We start from the raw sequence: 21679 nt of genomic DNA on the forward strand, positions 1-21679 counted from the left end.
GAGCCATAATAGACATTCAGCCTAAAAATGGGAGCAGCCTCAGAAGACAAAGGTTACTGGCTAGATGACATCGCTCTTTATTTTCATAAATCAGGTCCGTCAGCTACTGTCCCACCACGTTGAACTACTGTATGTCCCCTTACACCGCAATTAATGCAAATATGTAGCCTATTATTACAAACTGGTGGTCTTGTAGCATTGACTGTAAGCCACCCATTGAAATCAGGGTCATTCTACTAGAGTTGAATTCACACTTCTCTGTGCAATGATGAGATAACGTGAGGGACTCTGAGCCCTAAGACAAAAGGGGAGAGATTGGGGGTTATTGCCAAGTCCCCTCCACAATGGACTCATATCCTGCCTGAGCCGTACAGGGACCAAGAGTCTTGCACCCGCGGAAAGTTGGTGGTACAGAGCTGTTGCGTCATGATCTTGTGGGCTTGCACACACTGTTGGCCTATTTCAATTCTGGAAAGCTGCTCCTCGACGGCTGTACATCCTAAAGCCCCTAGAGGGCGCCACAGGGACACTCTGGGCGCCGCCCTCTGCCGGCGGTGCGGACAGAATGCGACTTGTCCAGGGAGCCCCGGGAGAGAACGTGCTCAGGAAGAGACGGTCCGCCAGGGCTGTGTGGAGCCGGGGTGCCTGCTACTGACACGGAGCGGGAAGACGGAGAAAAGTCAGCCAAGCCCTGCAGTGAGCTGGTACTCCTGTCGGTTCTAGCCAGAAAAAAGCCTGTCCAACGATTGCAGTGACGGGATGGCTATTGTTATGGCCTCAAGAAAATGGTTTCCTCGCTTTTCCTGGTATATTGATGAAGATTTTATCCACGTGTACAATGATGTGGGCATCTTTGTGAATTGTCTTAGATCATCTACTTTTATATAATATTTTATCTGCAGATGGGCAGCATTATGGAGAACAGGCATTTCAGGGCCGTAAATCCTAGAATATATCCAACAGATTATCGAACAAACAATTGCTATTTCTTGGTCTAATGTATCCTTGTCCCTCTCTCCGCTAAACCCTTCATTCCCATCCATCTCATGCTCAGTCATCACCCTGCCACCCACTAAACACCTACTAGATGCTAGAGCTAGAATTACAGCTGATTAATGAGGATTTTCTGAGCTCAAAGAATATATCATCTCAACTCTCCCTCTATATTCCCAAAACTCAGCATGTGGAGAGAAGGTAATGGGAAATAAAATTTGGGGAAATGTTTGGGCCCCAGATAATGAAAAGCATTAAATTCCATGCCAAAGGATTTTAGATTTCATCCCTTTGGCAATGGGAAGCAATGAAGAATTTTAAGCAGGAGATTTGGATTCAGCTTCTAGTTTTCTTAAGCTCTGAAGGATTTTAAAAAAATTCTCCTTTATTAGTAATGTAATTAAAACACTGAAATGGCATTTTAACCTATGAATTGCCAAAGTTGTTTTACAAAACAAGTAGTGTAGCCAAGGATTCCTTAAAATTAATGATAGTATCCCTTACTGATAGGAGTTAAAAACTGGCACATCCCTTGAGGTTAATTAGGTGGGTGTGTGTATATATATGTGTGTGTGTGTGTATACATATATAGAGAGATGTATATACACACATACATATATGATATATAATATGCACAAAATATTGTATCCCCTTTGACTTGAAAATACTTCTAATTCAAGGAAGAAATGATAGAAGTCCAACCTAAAGTCGGAACAGAGAGGTAATGAAGAAGAGAAAACCAAAAAAGAGATAGAAGCCATAAAACCTGGTAACCATTTATATACATAATGATAAATAATTAGGAAAGTGATTCCATGGGTTCCAGCCTGAACAACTAAATCTGTGTAAACGCTTTTAAATTACAATTAGAGTAGTCTTTCTGGATAAATTACAGGAGGGCCATTTAAAGTTAACTGTTGAGGGACTTCCCTGGTGGTCAAAGAGGAAAGATTCCAAGCTCCCGATGCGAGGGACCCGGATTCAGTCCCTGGTCAGGGAACCAAATCCCACATGCCACAACTAAGACCCGGGACAGCAAAATGAATAAGTGAATATTTTAAAAACAATAAAGTTAACTGTTGAGTATTTGAGAGCACAGAATGTATAAGGGGAAATATCTGCAGGACACCCAGAGGAGAAGCCTCATTGAATGTGAAGATTGCAGGAGACAGTTTAGAGAGTATTTGTGATATTTAAGAAGTCTGTTGAGTGATGAAAACAGAAACCATACCACAAAGGACTGAAGAATAGGTGGCAGGTAAGAAAACTCTTAGCTGGAGAAAACTCTTGAGAGTCCCTTTGACTGCAAGGACATCCAACCAGTCCATTCTGAAGGAGATCAGCTCTGGGATTTCTTTGGAAGGAATGATGCTAAAGCTGAAACTCCAGTACTTTGGCCACCTCATGCGAAGAATTAACTCATTGGAAAAGACTCTGATGCTGGGAGGGATTGGGGGTAGGAGGAGAAGGGGACGACAGAGGATGAGATGGCTGGATGGCATCACCGACTCCATGGACATGAGTTTGAGTAGACTCTGGGTGTTGGTGAGGGACAGGGAGGATTGGGGTGCTGTGATTCATGGGGTCGAAAAGAGTCAGACACGACTGAGCGACTGAATTGAACTGACTGAAGAAAGCCAAAATAGACCCTAGACCACAGAGTTGGGGACCTAGCTTAAAGGAGAATAGAATCATGGGAATAGTTTGCTTGAGTCTGAGAGTTTTTCAGTGGAAGTAGCTTGGGAAGAAGTTAAAGTTGGGGGAGAGCACCCAGTGGAAGGGGAGAAGGAGAAGGGAAACCATTTTAAAGAGGCAGGAGTCAAGTTGCCTGATTTGGCAAAGAAAACAACACGATATTCAGTTAAACTTAAATTTCAGATAAACAGTGAATCTTTTTTAGCTTAAGTATCCCTCGTGCAATACTTGAGACTTACCTGTACTAAAAAATGTGTTCGCTATTTACTTGAAAGCTCAGTTCAACTGGGCATCCCGTATTTTATCTGGCAACTCTAGGTCAGGAGGTGGAGAAGGCAATGGCAACCCACTCCAGTGTTCTTGCCTGGAGAATACCAGGGTCGGTGGAGCCTGGTGGGCTGCCGTCTATGGGGTCGCACAGAGTCAGACACTACTGAAGCAACTTAGCAGCAGCAGCAGCAGCAGCAGGTCAGGAGAAGGACCAGGAGCCTGGGCCAGGAAGAGACGTGGGACCTGCCTGTTCGATGTGGGAGAGGAGACATGGACCAGCGAAGAGAAAGGCATTTAAAAGGAGGACACGAGGAGACTTAGGGAGCTCAGAAGTCACGGCTTCCGCTTTTCAGAGGCGGGGGTCAGAGCATCTGAGAAAGTGAGCAAGCCAGAGGACAGGACAGGGACCTGATGTAAAGGTGGGGATCTTCAACGGTGCTGGCTGGGAGAGGGGACCAACGAGAGGGCGCACGGGCTCTGGAGCCGGGGACTCTGAAATGCGCAGAGAGGGGTGGAGTGATGCTCGGGGTGGAGCCAGCATCAGAGCACACAGCACCTCAAAGACCACTTTACCACGCTTACATCTCCCTTTCACCCGGCCGTGGAAGCCAAGTCAGTGAAAGGTGCTAGGGGTTTTCATAAGCACCTCTGGCTACTTGTGGGGAGAGAATTAAAGATGAGGAAGAGCGGAGGTTAGGATATCAGGGCTCAGACTATGGTGGCACTTCAGAGAAAAGATGGGAGAAGAAATCTAGAGAGACAGAGTGAGAGAAGGGGTGCTGAGGACAGGATCATCAAGGCTTCACCATTGATTGGATCGGCGGTGGGGGGGAGGGGTTGATTAGGAAAAGACAGGTAAAAGAAAGGCATTCAAGGTAGTTTCCTAATCACTGACATGAACAAATGAGTAAGGAAAGAACACTGAGATAAGGAATTCAAAACAAGACACAGGTTTCATCAGCAAAAAGGACACCCAGCCTGCCTCCCTCACCTCCCTGGACCACGAGGGCAGGAGAGACGGCACGCACCCTGCTCTCTGTTCGCTGAGAATCTCAGCACTGAGCGTTTCACATTCACGTCTGAGCTCTCTAACAATTCTACAGGACATCATTATCCCCATGTGGCAGGAGGATATTTGGAATTCTTAATCGGTTTTCTGTTTTTTCCCTGATAGTTCACTTTTTCACCTCTTCACGGCTCCCAGTTCAAGAGCTAGATCAGTCAATAGCCATCACCTTGCTACTACTGCTGCTAAGTCACTTCAGTCGTGTCCAACTCTGTGCAACCCCAGAGACGGCAGCCCACCAGGCTCCCCCGACCCTGGGACTCTCCAGGCAAGAACACTGGAGTGGGTTGCCATTTCCTTCTCCAATGCATGAAAGTGAAAAATGAAAGTGAAGTCGCTCAGTCGTATCCAACTCTTAGCAACCCCATGGACTGCAGCCCACCAGGCTTCTCCATCCATGGGATTTTCCAGGCAAGAGTACTGGAGTGGGATGCCATTGCCTTCTCCGAGCCATCACCTTAGGGGGTCAGATAATACAAGGTAAGAGACAGAGAAAAAAGAAAGAAGGAAAGAATATTCTGCCATTCTCTTCTAAAAGTTCAATGTTCTTATAAGATTCAACAGACCTTGTGCAAAAAAAATAAATAAATAAAAGACCCTGCGCATAGGTTAAATGTTCAAGTGGAGGGAATTTTAGGAGCAGAGCTTTCTCTGGAGACTTGAAAGGCTTCTTCCCAGCTGAGGAGAGGGAAGACAGCTAGAGAGATGTTTGATAGCATATTTTCCTGGGCCCCAGAGAGGGGGTCCTGCACCTACTGACCAGCAGACCGCCCCGACCCCAGGAGATGGTAAGAGCCCCAGAGAGAAATGTGTGAGTCAAGACAAAGGTACCTTAGCAGCATGACAGAGACTTTTATGCCCCAGTGTTGCCTGGGAGCAGCAAAATCATTGCAAAAATCTCATGCATAGCATGAGAAACATGGAACCTGGTAAGTCTACCTGGAAAGAAGCAAGGGTCACTCAGAGCAGGCTCAGTTTGATGGATGACCCAGATCTAGGTGGGGCAAAGAACACTGTCAGATTTTTGTGGTCAGGTGATGGCCAGGGCAAGAGGGGCTCTCCCCAAAGCTCTGATTCTATAAGAAAGAAAGGGGAGAGGAAAAGAGAGGAGGATCCCTAATTCAGCTGTGATTAAGTCACTGCCATCTCAACAGAATGGGGTCTTATAATAGTTGACCCTATTTTAGATGAAAGTTATATCATTTTAAGGACTGTATCATAGTTAGAATGGAAAGTCATCATTGGAAATTTTTGAAAGTTATCTTCTTTGTCCAACCAAGTTATAAATGGAGGTTTGTATCTACAGCTTACGTGATAAGTCATTTCAGTCATGTCCATCTGTTTGCGACCCCATGGACTGTAGCCCACCAGACCCTTCTGTCCATGGGATTCTCCAGGCAAGGATACTGGAGCGGGTTGCCATGCCCTCCTCCAGGGGATCTTCCCCACCCAGGGATCGAACCCTGGTCTTATGTTTCCTGCATTGGCAGGTGGGTTCTTAACCACTATTGCCACCTGGGAAGCCTATTCTACAGCTTAGATTTTGTACATGCAGACACTCAGGCTGGGGAGTTGCTGCGTCTCCTCAAAGCTGAGGAAGGAGAGGAGCAAAGGCAGAGCCAGGTGTGTCTGGCTCCAAAGCACACCCCTCCCCACCACTGTGATTCATTATCCAGGGGGAGCAGTTTTCTCCCGCTGCCACCTTTTCTTGAAGTACAAAAATGGGTTTCAATGGGGTTCCGTTCTAATAAATCCATTGTAAGTCGAAAACGTCGTTAAGTCCAAAATGCGCTTAATATACCCAGCTTATCAAACACCACAGCTTAACCTACGTGAATCATACCCAGAACACTTACATTAGCTTGTAGCTGCACCACATCATCTAACACAAAGGCTATTTAAAGTGTTGACTATCCCATGTAATTTATCGAATACTGTACTGAAAGCGAAAACCAGAACGGGTGTGTGGATCCAGATGGTTGTAGCAGTCGTTTACCCTCACAATCGTGGGGCTTACTGGGAGCTGCTGCCTGCACTACAAGAGAGGATGTACCATGTACCCGAGCCTAGGAAGAGATCAAGATTCAAAAAAGCATGGTTTCTATTGAAAGCATATCAGTTTTGCACCATCTGTTTCTAAATATTTATTCGGCTTGCTGGGTCTTCATTGCCATGCGGGCTTCTCATTATGGTGGCCTCTCGTTGAGGAGCTTATGCTCTGGGTACTCAGGCTTCATTAGTCGGGGCTCGAGGGTTCTAGAGCACAGCAATGGTTGTGGTGCACAGGCTTAGTTGCTCCATGGCATGTGGGACCTTCCCAGACCAGGGATGGAACCCGTGTCTCCAGCATTGGCAGGCAGATTCTTTACCACTGAGCTACCAGGGAAGCCCTATACCATCTCAAAGTTGAAAAATCCCAAGTCCCACCATCGTCTGTCAGGAACTGTCTGCGCTGACTCCAGATCAACCTCGTGAAATGATGGCAGTTGTCACTGCCAACGAGGTCCCAAGAGCTAAGAAGCTTCCGAGTTAGGAACTTTCTCTGAACACTCAGTTACTTGGATGCGGTGGCTGTCAGAATCACTAGACCAATGAATGCAGTAAAAACAATTTGCATTCTTAAAGCCCAAATAATGCCACCAGGAGTCAAACTGAGATTTTTATGCTGCCATTAAAGCGAAGTATCAGCAATTCCTCAGGGAAAGGGGAAACCAAGAGTTCAGAGGACACATTAGCAAGTTTCTCAATTAAATGCCTAGCAGTAATACGACTTCGTTTTAACACCCTCATACTCAGTCATTTAATTTTTCTTGGAAAAAGGAAAACAAACCTGGGAGGGGTAGGTGCGTGGAACCGAATGCCTGTCTAAGCAGACAGAGCAAATGCTTTCTCAAAGAGTCTACCGAGTAGTAGGTCTGATTATGTCTATTTCTGAACAAGAAAATTGATCCATTAAGGGGAAAGGAGGTTTTCAGAGCAAGTACTGAGGAGAAAAACAAAAACCAAAAAAGCTGCAGGCAGTGCTCCTGCTGGGAGTTAATGAAAGTTCTGCACAAGAAGTTAGATTCCGATTGGAAGCCACGAGGGCTGAGTTCGCTTCCGTCAAGCCGGATCGAGGGAACGCACTGGGGAAAGAAGTAACAAGAACAATTTTTCAGGAGTTTACAGAACTGAGGTTTGAGCTTCTGGGGGAGGGGAGGGGCTGAACTCTGCTGTCCATGTAAGGAGTTTCTTCCCAAACCATCCGTCCTCAGAGGACGAGAGACGCTAGGTGTCTCATCTGACCACGATGGGCACAGCATAGTGCAACACAGAGTTAGATCTTTCAGAGAACACTAGAGCGTGGACCCAGGGGATATTCCGTATACACGGGACGGCTAATGAACACTTCCTTGAGCACGTAGGGAAAGAAGCACGCGCGGTCACAGTGAACCACAAGACACAGAGGAAAAGGGTAATTCTTTGATTGAACTATAGACAGCCAGGGTTTCTTTGTTTCCATCACTGCTGTTCATCAGCACCTATTGCACAATTAGCACCCAATCTGAACTTGTTCGTGAATGAGTGGCCACAGAGACGATCATCAGACTGGGAGCCATCTCTGAAGGGCAGTTACTCTAAATCCTCATCCACCAATAATAAACTAGGTAGTGGCCTTGCCTTGCAGATAAGCAGTCAGGATGACAAATCCTAGGAGAGAAAGGTGGCTCAGATGCGTAGATGGGTGAGGGATCTATACGTCTGTCTCTCATGGGAAATCACGGGGAATAAGATAAAAATCTGTCTGTGTGAGTTTGAGTGTGCTCCTGCCTAGGTAGAGAAGAGAAGGGAACACGCATGAAGAGCCTATTACTTTAAGACTGCTGGGCGTGCCTTTCCCCGGTGGCTCAGCGGGAAAGAATCCGCCCGCAATGCAGGACACCAGGAGCTGCAGGTTGGGTCCCTGGGTCAGGAAGATGCCCTGGAGGAGGGCACGGCAACCCACTCCAGTACTCTTGCCTGGAGAATCCCATGGACAGAGGAGCTTGGCAGACACAGTGGCATTAGCCCAAGTTTCTCTCCCAGTTCTCCCAGTGGCCTTGTGATAATAAATCAATAAGACTAAGAGATCATCTAAAACCACTCCCTCCCTGGCCTCTGACTGTCAATTTATTATTCTCTCTCTTTCTTCATTGGTGGTTCACACTCGGGGAAGCATTTACTTTGCATATCTGAATTTGTCCCACATCAGGATGGTAAACCTGGGTTAACTTTTGAGATCCTCACCCACCAAGTCCTCTCCCCCTTCCTCACAATGGGCAGAGCTGAGTCCTGCCTTGGGAGGCTGGTTCATTTTGTTCTGGAAAGTTAATATGTGCTAAGCCTCAGAGTGGAAGGCAGTGTCCTGAACCCCGAATTAGACGAGGTCCCCATCCTCAGGGAACTCACACACCCAGACCTCGGGTCCTGCAAAACGGTCAAGTTACAGGCCTGCCATCTGCTGCCAGGGACCCATAGATTCCTTTAACTTTTCCAGAGAAAATGTGAAAGGCAGCACCAATCATCATACGGGACTTAGCCTCTGAAAGGGTCGCAAGTTCGCACCAGGGCATTTTCCCCTTTGAAATGCCTTTGTGGGAACGGACTCCCTAGAACTGGGGACAGGACCGCCTTCACTGCGTGCTATTGAGGGACGGGTCTGAACGTTCACCCACCCCTGCCCACCCCCTGCCTCTGCTCGACTGACCGACTTGGATTCAACAGTTCGAGGTACCATATGGCAAAGGTTGAGGTCAGACGGATAAAAACATCTCATTAGGCTGAAGCATGGTTAACAAACACGTGAATGTAAATTCGAACACAATGTAAAACTGTGGCAAACCAGGCTGAAAAGAGACTTTAGTTAGGGCAGGAAATCTGTTTCGCAGCTCCGCCCCCGCCCTTCCACTTCATTACAGGTATTGTGGGGAAGAAAAGGGGGTTTTGTGTCCTCTCTTGGCAATCTGCACCCTGCTCTCCAGCCAGATTTCTAATGACTTTTCAATGGTGACTTAAGAGGGTCTGGGCCTGCAAAGTTGGAGTTCAGCTTGGCTCCGTTCTTTTTCTCTGTTTGCCTCCCTCCGCTGAGCTGTGCACACACACGGCGCCCAGCAGCAGGACTCTAGTGTCAACAGCTTTTCTCCGAGCCTCTCTTCACGGCTCCCTCTCCAGCTTACCATGCTCTCTGAGGTCACTGGATCAGTGTAGCGGCAAGAGAAACCCCTGCAAGGGGCAATGGTTTAGACTCGAATTGGATCCGTGGCAATTTGTAAACATCACTGGTGGTGTGGCCACCGCCACCAGCAAAAATGAAACTCCCTGTAACCCCAGGCAGGAATTTGAAGTGAACACCAACTTTGTCTCTCAAGCCAGCAGCCCTCACTCAACACACACACACATACACACACACACGCACAGTACAGTAGACCCTGCTGAAATGTCCAGAATGCCTCAGCCCTCTCGTTTGAGGCCCAGAGTGGGAAACCCTGGAAGGAAGTCTGGGAAGGACCTAAGAGAGACGCGGACTTGGGCAGCAGAGCCCAAAGGATGTGCTGGGATCCCATGAACTGCTCACTCGGAAGCTCGCTCAGAAATCTCTTCCTGGGGATCTCCCTGGGGATCCAGTCAGTGAGACTCCACCTCAATGCAGGGAACACGGGTTCGATCCCTGGTCCGGGAGGATCCTATATGCTCTGGGGCAGCTAAGCCCACATGCCACAACCATTGAGCCTGTGCTCGGGAGCCTGCGAACAGCAAGTACTGAGCTCAGGGGCTGCAACTCCTGACCCTGCCCCGCTGCAGCCCATGCCCCACAACAGGAGAAGCCGCTGCGGTGAGAAGCCCACGCACCACCACTAGGGAGTAGCCCCTGCTCGCCGCACCTAGACAAAGCTCACGCGCAGCAATGCAGACCCAGTTCAGCCAAAAATAAAAAATAAATAAAATTTTAAAAGGGAAAATAAAAGCAATGCCTGCCTGGACCAGACACTCGCTCCATCCCCATCCTTCAGCACTGAGCCAGCAGCAGGGCTACCTCCAGCCTATAAGAGATCGTGTGCAAATGAGAGAACGCGTGACCCCCCACACCCATCCTGGGTAATCTCACAGAACACCAGAGTGCACACTTGTCACACAGCACAAACTAGACTCCAGCCCCAGTGTCCCCACGGGCTCCACCCACCACAGGAACCCTCTGTAACCACAAAGACTCTTCTCTCTCCTCGGCCACTTCCTTCTCTCCTTAGTTAGACCTCCTTCCTCACGCCCGATAGCCTGTTCCCCACCCCATCCAACTGCGCCATCCAGATGAGCCCTGGACTCTTTCTGCTCCTGGTTTTCTGAGGCTGAGATGGAGATCACAGTGCATCGTTAATACCTTTCTCTTTGTTGGCCCATCAGGCTAACCTGGCTACTGGGTCCTGATAGGAAGCCCATGGTCGGTGTCACATTCCATAAACTGTCTGAAAAAGGGAATTTAACCTTGGTTTCTCTACCCTAAAATAGGAACGATAGAAATCACCACCTTCATTGTCTTTCTCTTCTGGAAATGTCACGTCGGCACCTGTCATTTTTTCCCTCTGAGCACACGCACCCTGACACTCACCGGTGGCAGTTCTTCACGCCCCCAGGGCTGCTACGCACCGGCGCGTTTACTAATGAATTAAATGACCGCAGGGCGGCGAGCTCATGGGTGTTTCCCACGTGGCCGTGTTTTCAGCAGCCTACTGGGCATTTCTCTGTTGTTTGTTGAGCTTAATCCTTCCCACAGCTAATTCAGCGTATGTTCTTAGGTAAGACATTTCTCTCCAGATTGTTTCCTCTTCTGAACATTGAAGAGGTGAAGAAGATGGTTTCTAAGGTCAAACTTCGTTCTAAAATTTCCCTACTCAGTGATCCGAAAGGTCTCTTAAAGATCATGTAAATAGCACATGTTCCTGTAAATATAAGAGACGAAGGAGGATATATTGGGCACACCCAATATGTCAAAAGTGAAATGGGGGGATGAATTGGGAGATTGGGATTGACATGTGTACACTATTGATACTCTGTATAAAATAGATCACTAACGAGACCCTACGCAGGGAACTCTACACTCTATGGGGACCTAAATGGGAAGGAAATCCAGAAAAGAGGGGATAGATGTAAACATGTGGCTACTCATGCCAGCATCCTTGCCTGGAGAATCCCATGGATAGAGGAGCCTGGCAGGCTACAGTCTATGGGGTCAAAATGAGTAGGGCATGACTGGGTGACTAAAACTGCATTCACTCTCACTGTAGAGCAGAAACTAACACAGCAAAGCAAAGCAACGAAACTCTAATAAAAATTAATTTTAAAAAAGTAAAATGAGGGGCTTCCCTGGTGTGTCAGTGGTGAAGAATCGGCTTGCTAATGCAGGAGACAGGTGTTCGATCCCTGGCCCGGGGAGATTCCACACGTCACGGAGCAACTAAGTCCGTGAGCCACGACCCCTGAAGCCCGAGCACCCTGGAGCCCATGCTCCCCAGCAGAGAAGCTGCCACAATGAGAAGCCTGCACACCACAGCCAGAGAGTAGCCCCGGCTCGCTGCAGCTCGAGAAAAGCCTCGGCAGTAACAAAGACCTAGCACAGCCAAAAGTAAATAAGTAATTTCTAAAAGCCACGTACTTATAAAGGCAGGCAAAATGGGTGCAATCATTCCACCGGGAAAGGAGCTCATTCACTGATGGGAAGGCTGGGCCAGTAAACAGGCTTGGGGACATCAAGAATCAGCTTCCTTTGCTCCGGTCCTCTGCCCCTCCTCACTCAGCAAGCCCTGGTTTCCAGGCAAAGGCTGGTAATTACCGAAAGACATTTTGCTCTGTTTTTTTCTCTTACACACGAAAGAAAGGAGTCGGGTAATAGAAATTGATTGGACTTGGTTTCTTTCCCTGGGAGCCTTCAAATCCTCTTATATTATCTGGAAGTGAAAAAAAAGGGGGGGATGAGATGAATCCTATGAACATCCAATCAAAATAGCAAAGTTGAATCTTCTACCCTGGAACCTTTAAAAGGAGTTCTTTGAAGACCTACATCAGAGATCAGCATTGACTTGCAGGGATTTCTGAAGTTCTCCGGCCTATCTTATGAACCTCCCACACAATCATTTCCAATTGGTCAAGAAAAAAATAGTCATCCTGGGCTCCTGAGGTTACCAGTGAGGAGATACACAATCAGAGGTGTGTGTGGTACCAGCGGGGTTAGCGAGAAAGGGAAGAGGCTCGGGGCACACAAAGCCACATTCAGGGCACAAATTATTTATAAGAAAGCTTGTGAAATGGCTCTTTCCAGTCGCATTAATAATATTTGAATAGAAGTGGGAACTTTCCAGGTCTTCCAACAAGCAGCCAGGGACCTCCCCCCAGCCCTCCTGGTACCCTCCCCCAAACTCACCTCCTCACGCCCCGCAAATGATTGACAGCCGAGAAATGTGGCCGTGACAGTCCCTTTCTTTGCTTTCTTAGGCTCTTTTTCCTCCTTTCTTCCCCACCACGGGGGAAAAAACAGGCGAAGGGCAGTGGGAGGAGGGTCGACTGTCTTTTCAACCACAGGCCTCAGAAAGAAAGATTTCTCAGCAGGGCATGGGGATTGAAGTGTCCGTCATGAGCATGTCCATCGCCTTGGCCTCTGTGGAGGGGGACGGGAGGATTCCAGCCCCTCTTTCTCCTCGTGTGCCTTGGCAGAGCCCCAAGACCTTACAGGGCTCCCCTCCTCTGCCTCACACGCCTGCCTGATGCCTTCAAACCCATCCCCCCCACCCCCCACCCCCGCCACCTCAGCAGGGAGAGAGGCAGGGCTCCTGAGGAATGGCCAGAAGGGGTCAGGACACGGCCCACCAGGCCGGGCAGGGCTGGGGGTGCTGGGCGGGGGCGGGGGGCGTCCCTCGGGGCTTCCGCTCAGAGCTGAACCAGCCGGCTCCTGGAGGAGGCTCTAATACTATCGCTGCTTGTAATTAAAATACAAGCCTGATAGAAAAAGAGCTTTTCGTTTAAAGGTTTGCTAGAGATGCTGGAAGGATCCCTATACTTGAATGAATTCATCACCGCCAAATGACATATTTATGCTGTGCACTTAGTTATGCCTTTGCTAACTCTATGATTCTAATTTATTTGCTGGTAAAACACCATCCCCGCTGATGTGCTCTGCTGAGTGCATGTCTGTCAAATACCTACTTGATAAACAAACAACATGACAGATAAATAACAAAGCCCTTTGTGGAGAATAGCAATGGATCTCTCCATCCCAGGGACAAACCCTGAGCTGCGGGTGCTTGCTCCCAAAGCTTCATGTGGGAACACCTCCTAGAGAGACCCCAGGCCTCTCCTTTCCCTCCTCTAATCCCCCAGCAACATACCCTGAACCTTAGGCCACAGTCTTCACTTTTCACTGTGCTTCCCTACAGTCTGACTTCTTTTCAGGTCTATAGGCCCCCAGGCGGAGAAGGCAATGGCACCCCGCTCCAGTACTCTTGCCTGGAAAATCCCATGGACAGAGGAGCCTGGTGGGCTGCAGTCCCTGGAGTCTCGAAGAGTTGGACATGACTGAGCGACTTCATTTTCACTTTTCACTTTCACGCGTTGGAGAAGGAAATGGCAACCCACTCCAGTGTTCTTGCCTGGAGAATCCCAGGGACGGGGAGCCTGGTGGGCTGCCGTCTCTGGGGTCGCACAGAGTCGGACACGACTGAAGCGACTTAGCAGCAGCAGCAGGAACAGCAAGCCCCCAGAACTCCCAACAGCACTCCTGGACTTACCTCCCCACCCCCATCCCTGCCAGCCCCCATGCCCCCCACACCACCAACGCTCCCCAACCTCCCCACCCCCCACTCCCCCACCAGAAGACTCCCTCATCCTCTGACTCCACAAGCCTCTGGCCGGCAGTTTATGCATTCAGACGCCAACCAGCAGAGCTAGTGGTCCCAGCTGCCACTCACTGAGCACCGCCATTCACCTGCCACAGCTCAACGACGCAGGATATATGACTTTTATGCCTTGAAAGTATTAGTTGCTCAGTCGTGTCCTGCTCTTTGCGACCCCGCTGACTGTAGCCCTCCAGGCTCCCCTGCTCATGGGGATTTTCCAAGCAAGAATACTGGAGTGGGTTGCCGTGCCATTTTCCAGGGGATCTCCCCAACCCAGGGATTGAGCCTGGGTCTCTTACATCGAAGGCAGATTCTTTACCATCTGAGCCACCAGGGAAGCCCATTATCTATGACTTGGGATAATGTTATAAGCATCAGTGTCTCCATTTCATTGATGAGAAAATTGGGCACTGAGAAGCTAAGTCTCTTGCCTAAAGTTGTGCAGCAGGGTGATGGCAGATGCAGGACTTGGAACCCGGGTCTGTCTCTCCCCCAAACCATGCTATTGGCAGGACATAATACTCTCCCTATCAGTGGAGCTCAATGGAGAGTCATAATAATAGTTAATGGAGGCCTTCCCATGTTCTGGGCAATTTCTATGTGTTTTATGTGTAACTACTAATTTCATTGGAGAAGAAAATGGCAACCCACTCTGGTTTTCTTGGCTGGAGAATTCCATGGACAGAGGACCCTGGTGAGCTACAGCCCATGGGGTTGCAAAGAGTCGGACATGACTGAGCAACTAACACACACACACCCATTTCATTAATGAGATAAGGTTGTTGTTATCCCCATCCTAGAGATGAGAAAAAAAGGCAGAGAGCTTATGTAATGTTCCTGGCCCAAAGGGACACGGTTGGTTAATGGTGATACCAGGATGCGAACCCATACAGTCTGCCTCATACACGTGCATGCATGCTAGGTCCCTTCAGTCGTGTCCAGCTCTTTGGAACCCTATAGACGGTAGCCCGCCCGGCTCCCCTGTCCATGGGATTCTCCAGGAAAGAATACTGGACTGGGTTTCCATGCCCTCCTCCAGGGGATCTTCTCGACCTAGAGATCAAACCCGTGTCTCTTACGTCTCCTGCATGGGCAGGCGGGTGCTTTACCACTAGCACCACTTGGGAAGCCCCCCAAAGCCCACGGTGGGGATCACTATGTTGTTCACTCTGAAGGCCGCTAAGTAGACCACAAGGGGGCTTCCCTGAAGAACCCAGTGTCTTCTTCCAGAGCTGAGGATGGGGACCCAGGAGGGGCTGGAGAAAGCGGGAGGAGGTTCTCACAGACACGTGGGAAAGCATACTCTGGGGTCGTGAGAGGAGAAGTCCTGGAAGCTCCTTGGTGTTTCTTCTTTGCTCCTACCAGCCCTTCTCCTTGCAACCTCTCCCTTTTTACTTTTTCTTTTCCCTACAAACTGGAGTTGAGCCAGACATCACATGGTGAAGGCACAGTCCTTCATCCTTACATCACACACCAGCCACGAGCTCCAAGTCCCCAGGCTGTTCTCACTGCTGACCAGCTGGCTGCAAGTGCTGGAATTCCCACTACTCTCTCAGGTTTGATCATTGGCCAGAATGACTCACAGAACTCAGGAAAATGTTGGTCACTCAGTTGTGTCTGACTCTTTGTGACCGCATGGTCTATGGCCCACTAGGCTCCTCTTTCCTTGGGATTCTCCAGGCAAGAATACCAGAGTGAGTAGCCATTCCCTTCTCCAGGGAATCTTTCTGACCCAGGGATGGAACCCAGATCTCCTGCATTGTAGGCAGATTCTTTACCATCCAAGCCACTTATGATTACAGTTTTATTATGGCAAAAAAAAAAAAAAAGATACAAATTAGAACCAGTCAAAAGGGGAGACCCATAGTGTGAGGTCTGGGAGAATAGACCAGATTCCAAACCCAAACATGAAGCTCCCATTATCCTCAGGGACTGTCACCATTCCAGCACATCAATGTGGGTTAATACACAGGAGTATCACCACCAGGGCAGTTGGCTCAAGCTTTGGCATCCAGAGTTTTCATCGGGGTTTCGTTAGGTAGACAGTGACTAACTGAATCACTGTCCATGTAACTGAGCTTCATTTCCAGTCCCCTCTTCTTCCCAGAGGTTGGGCTGATATCCCTGGCTTCAAGCCCCAATCTTATCATCAAGTGATTGAGTCTTCCTGCCACGTCAGCCCACATCCCAAGTCACCTCATTACCAAAAACCATCGGGTGCAGTCCAAGGGGCCCACCATGAGGAGCAAAGACTATCCTACCACTTGGGAAATTCCAGCAATTTAGAGAGGACATCGAGGAGCTAGGGGCAGAGGCCAGCCAAACTCTTCATTACACAACTCTAAGGCGATGCATTGGAGAAGGAAATGGCAACCCACTCCAGTATTCTTGCCTGGAGAATCCCAGGGACGGAGGAGCATGGTGGGCTGCCATCTATGGGGTCACACAGAGTCGAACACAACTGAAGTGACTTAGCAGCAGCAGCAGCAAGGTGGACTAGACGGCAGCAGATACGTCTCTACAAATCACATGCTCACATGCTGATAGCAGAGCCACAGTGAGAAGCCAGTGTGGATTCAATTTAAAGACTACTGAGTGAGTGAGTGAAAGTCCTTTAGTCCAGCTTTTTGTGACCCAATGGACTATACAGTCCATGGAATTCTCCAGGCCAGAATACTGGAGTGGGCAGCCTTTCCTTTCTCCAGGGAATCTTCCCAACCCAGGAATCAAAACCCAGGTCTCCCACATTGCAGGCGGATTCTTTACCAGCTGAGCCACAAGGGAAGCCCAAGAATACTGGAGTGGGTAACCTGTCCCTTCTCCAGAGGAACTTCCCGACCCAGGAATTGAACCAGGATCTCCAGCATTGCAGGCAGATTCAACTGAGCTATGAGGGAAGCCTCAAAGGGCTACTGAAAAGTCGATGCAAGTTTTCAGGCCATCTTAACTAAATGAGAGGGGCTGTGCAGCAATCCAGTTGGTTTCTCAGACACTGACTATCAGACAACCGATTCTAATGATCTTTGATTTGTTTTTTTTCTTCTTTTTTTTTAATGGTAAACATACTTTGCTGGGCAGTGAAGCCCTGAGAGACCCTGGGAGAGTCTCACCATTAATCTTTGCCAGTGGAGTCTTCCCAACTTTTTCTGGGAGAAAATCAGAGGAGGAAGGAGCTGGAAGGGAATACGTGATGTCGAGGAGTCCAACCCTCTCACTCCACAGCTGGGAAGACGAGGACAAATGGCTTAGGGAATCCAGCCAGCAAACAAATGCCGTGACACCAGGCCATTCCTCTCCGGGTGACATTTGTTCTTTGGCGTTTCCTCTCCAGCGGCCATCCTTGAAAAAGCCGGTATTCCTCCGAGGCTGATCACAGTCAGGAACTACAGCACATTTGGCCATTTCTCTGAGTGTCAAGTGAGTGGACTGGCCGGGTGGGGGGCCCCCTAAACCCAGATGCATCTGCTCAAGGCAGACAGGTAACACAAGTCATATAAGCAGGCAATTGCGAAGTAATCAGAGTGGTGGGGCTGGGGAGAAGTGGAAAATAAAAGGCCTTCACACTTGAATTTAAGACATTAACCAAAATCCTTTGGCACAGGGTTTGTAATCGCTGACCTCGCAGTCCCGCTCAGACCTGGGAGAATCTGGTTCTATTATCTTGTTTTCCTCAGCACATTGTTTATCAGATTGATTTACTCTGTGACAGTCAGTTATGCTCAGGGGATCAAGGGAGTGGGGTGATTTTCCAGGGGAGAAATGGGGAAACTTTTCAACTTGAGGATAGCATCTTGACTAGGCAGCTACCGGAACATAGCCGTATTGAACCCTGTCAAACAAGAAACAGGGAGTACTCTATAAATTTCAAGGTTTTGCCCTAGGTAATCTCTAATGGAATAACCTGTACCAACCAAGGTCACTGCAGAGAACTTTGCATTTGCAATAAGAAGGGCAGCTCCTGGAACTGTGCAGTGCACAGCCTGTACAACAGTACACAGCAACCCCAAATGGCCTGATGTTTAAAAAAAAAAAGTTCTGGAGACCTCCAGACCCTAGAAGAAATACTCAGCTGCTCCCAGGCCTGAGGCAACCATTAGCCCAGTTTTCCTGCTTCCTGAACCACCAAGTTTTCTTTCTGCTAAACCTCTGCTGCCCCAAAGGCATTTAACAGGCCCAGCTATTGTAGGAAAAAGAGGTGCAAGAAACAAGGAGTGTTCATCTCGCATGCGCTCACCCTCTCCTGAGCAAGTTCAGCCTGGAGGACAAAAGATGACTACGTTCCTCCCAGGGATTTCTCTTTCTCTCTTCCAGAGGTGTCTGGCCCCTGGGGATATTGCCCCTTCTTGAACCCTCCTCACACCGGATCTGTACAAGTTCCAGCCCCTGGGCCCAGCTTTGGTCCCTTCTCCAAGATCCGCCACTGTCCTTGAGAAGGGAGCGCGGCCTCCTCAACAGCCTGCTGCCGGCCCGCAAGCGCTGAGCATCCTCCCCGGGGTGGGAGAGAGGAGAACAGCAGCTTTGCTAGAAGGAGTCGCACCTTTCTCTGCCGTGAGGGACCAGGGCTTCTCTGTCTGCAGGTGCCAACACTCCCCATGTTACTGTGCGTGTGGGGACCCAGGACAGCGCCAGCAGGATGAAGTCACAATTGCTGGCAACCCAGCTCCTGCAGCACCGGCTCCCCGGGGCCCATTTGCCTTTTTCCAGAGTCCTCCATACCCACTCTGCAAACTCGCTTCTGGGGAAACAAAAGCTTGGACATCTTGTTTATCCTTAAGGGATAAACTCGTTTTCAGAAAAACTCAGGGCTGGGGGTCAGGATGTCCTTGGCTGACTCAGTCACCAACTGGAAGTTTAAGTGGATCAGAGTCTTTCTGCATCTCCTCTCTTCACCTGCAAGTTTCTAGGTCCAACAATCCAGGCTGTTAGGAGCCGTGACCCTTCAACTTGTCCAGACCCCACTCCTGTCCCTGAAATGCCTGCCTTTCTCCTAAAATCTGATCCAGTGGCCAGTCACTCTTCCTGGGTGCCCCCCAAGGGTGACGGCAGCTCCTCCACGGTCGACTGGGGAGGGGTTACCAGCAAACAAACAGCCCCACCTCAGCTTTCTCCTCTATCTCTGGCTAATTTGTCTCAAGTCGCAGAGCCTTCTCCTGGATGATCCACCAGCTCACCTCTCTTTGAAATCAGTTTGGGGCTCATGTCAAACCCTTGCTTTTTGCAGGGGTTTAGGTGGTGCTAGTGGTAAAGAATCCATCTGCCAATACAGGAGACATAAAAATCACAGTCCAATCCCTGGGTTGGGAAGATCCTCTGGAGAAGGAAATGGCAACCCACTCCAGTATTCTTGCCTGGAGAGTCCCATGGACAGAGGAGCCTGGCAGGCTACAGTCCCTGGGGTGGCAGAGTCAGGCACGACTGAAGCAACTTAGCACGCAAGCAAGAAGAAGATTTTGGAGCCCATCCCTCTAGTTCTAAAAATAATTCCAAATAAATTTGCATTATGGAAAGCGGCCAAAATAGATACTGAAATTCTAATTGTGTTTTGTTTTTGTTCCCAAGACTTTCGGATCACATGTGTTTAAAGCAGATCATTGAGACTGCCTGTTGGCTGGTATCTCATAACCTGGTCTGAAAGCAAACATGAGCATCCCTCAGCACAGCTGCTTGGACCAAGTGTGGACATCTGACCGGCTGAGCCAATCAGAACCTTGAGCGAGAAAAGTTCTGTGCAAGAGACCAAAAACGAATAGCCTGACAGTGCTAGGAGGCGGGGGTAAGAGTCCTTGCGACCCATCAGGATAGCCATTGGGAGCCAAGTTACAGAGGCTTGCAGAGGAAGCCAGACTAGAGAAGGGAAGAGGGCAGACTTGGGGACAAGGGAGAAGTGTCCCCTCCGACAGCCTGCAGGCTCCCGGCTCCGGACTCAGGGCTGCAGCTCCTGCCGGTGCAGCCACGAGATGCCCCTGGATGTCAACAGTGACTCCCTGGCTCCCTCATCTTCCACCCAAATGTGAGAACAGCCACATCAGAATCACCCGGGACTCTTTAGAACTGCAGACTCGCTTTCCCTACCCCAGAGCCACTATATCTGAATCTGCATTTTGAAGAGCTCTCTAGTGACGCACTTGCTCGTAAGGGCTACTGTCATGAGAGGTTTCCTTCCTGTTAAGACACCCTGCTTGACAGCCTCACCCCCATTGCACCTTGGCCCAGGTCTGCACCCCAAGTTCCTGTGGCCCAGGCTCCCCACTGTGGCTTCTCAGCCCCGGTGTCTCCCCAGACTCCCAGCCTCACACTGAGCCCTGACACCTGACAAATCTAGCAAGGAGGGAATTAATCACTGCCATAAACCGAGCTCCTGCAGCCACCCAGCTCCTCCTCTGGGGAGGACTGTGTGCCCTTCCTCATGGAGCCTGCCCAGATGCCACCTTGCCTGTCTCCCTGCCTGTGGCCCCAACACCAAGACCCACACATGCTCCAGAAGAGTCTCCACTCATGACTCGAGCAGTGGATCCTCTTGCCCTTGACTTGCTCAACTGCCACCTCTACAACCAGCTTTTGTCCCCTGAGTGATTTCTCCAGCTCTGGTGGCAAAGGGGTTCTCCACCAACCCACAGATGGTCTTGGGGCTTGGTTGCCAGAAGCTTGTCCCCATGACAGACACACACCAGAGACCTGGACACGAACTGTCCTTCAACTCCTGACTGGTACCCAGGGACCAAGGACTCAAGGCACCAACTTCTCTGCCAGCATCGGTTCCAAGATTGAGCTGTACGGCCCTAGACCGACATGACCCTCTTCTGGGTAAGGATGGAGGCATTCCAGGCCACTCAGCTCCTCCTGGCCAAGGGCTCTGGGGACCCAAGGACAGCCAGCCTGCTCCAAAGCTGGGTCTCTGCACAGTCTGGGTAGGTCCACAGGTTCAGAAGGAAGCTGCAAACTTCCCGTATTCCCCTGGGGCCTCTGTCTCAAGCTGACCGTAGGCATGTATCCAGATGTAGGGAGGAGTCTTCTCTGGAACCACGTGACCACAGTGGTCTGCATGTCGTTGCTTCTAGCACCTTACCTCCTTGGAGCCTCACAAGAGCTCCGAGTCACTCTGAAGGTGGGATACGTGGGCACGATCATTCCCTGAGTGAGAAACCAGCTCTCAGAGAGGTAAGGGGTCTACCCCCAGGCCACTCCAGGCTTGGTGGAACTGGGCTCAGATGAAGGGTTTCTGACCCCGGTCAAGCATTCGAGTGCCCCAGTCAGCCTCATCTCTTGAGAGCTGTGCTGTCCTGTGCTCGCTCTCACTTCCCGCCTCTCGATCCCTTCCCAGCACACTCCACTCAGCTCCCCTCCTCCTGCCACAAAACCATTTCTCAAGGTCACCAATGACCTCTGTTGTGGGTTGAACAGTGCTTCCCAGAAAGATGTGTTCAGGTCCCAACCACCCCCCACAGTCCCTGAGGTGACCTTATTTGGAAACGGGTTCTGGGCAGATGTCATCAAGTTGAAATGAAGCCACACTGGATTAGAGCGGCCTTCTCTCATCTGACTCATGTCCCTACGAGAAGAAGGACATTTGGACAAAGACACACGGACCCACGGAGGGAGAAGGCGTGTAGAGGTGGAGACAGAGACTGGAGCTGTCCATGGCCAAGCCAAGGCCCAGCAAGGGCTGTAGACCACAAACAGAAACCAGGGAGAGACAGGAGAGACCCTCCCCTTCAGCTTTCAGAGGAAACATGGCCGGCTGACACCTTGGTCTCAG

Source organism: Bos javanicus, chromosome 12 (assembly GCF_032452875.1).
Source record: "Bos javanicus breed banteng chromosome 12, ARS-OSU_banteng_1.0, whole genome shotgun sequence".
Classification (NCBI taxonomy): domain Eukaryota; kingdom Metazoa; phylum Chordata; class Mammalia; order Artiodactyla; family Bovidae; genus Bos; species Bos javanicus.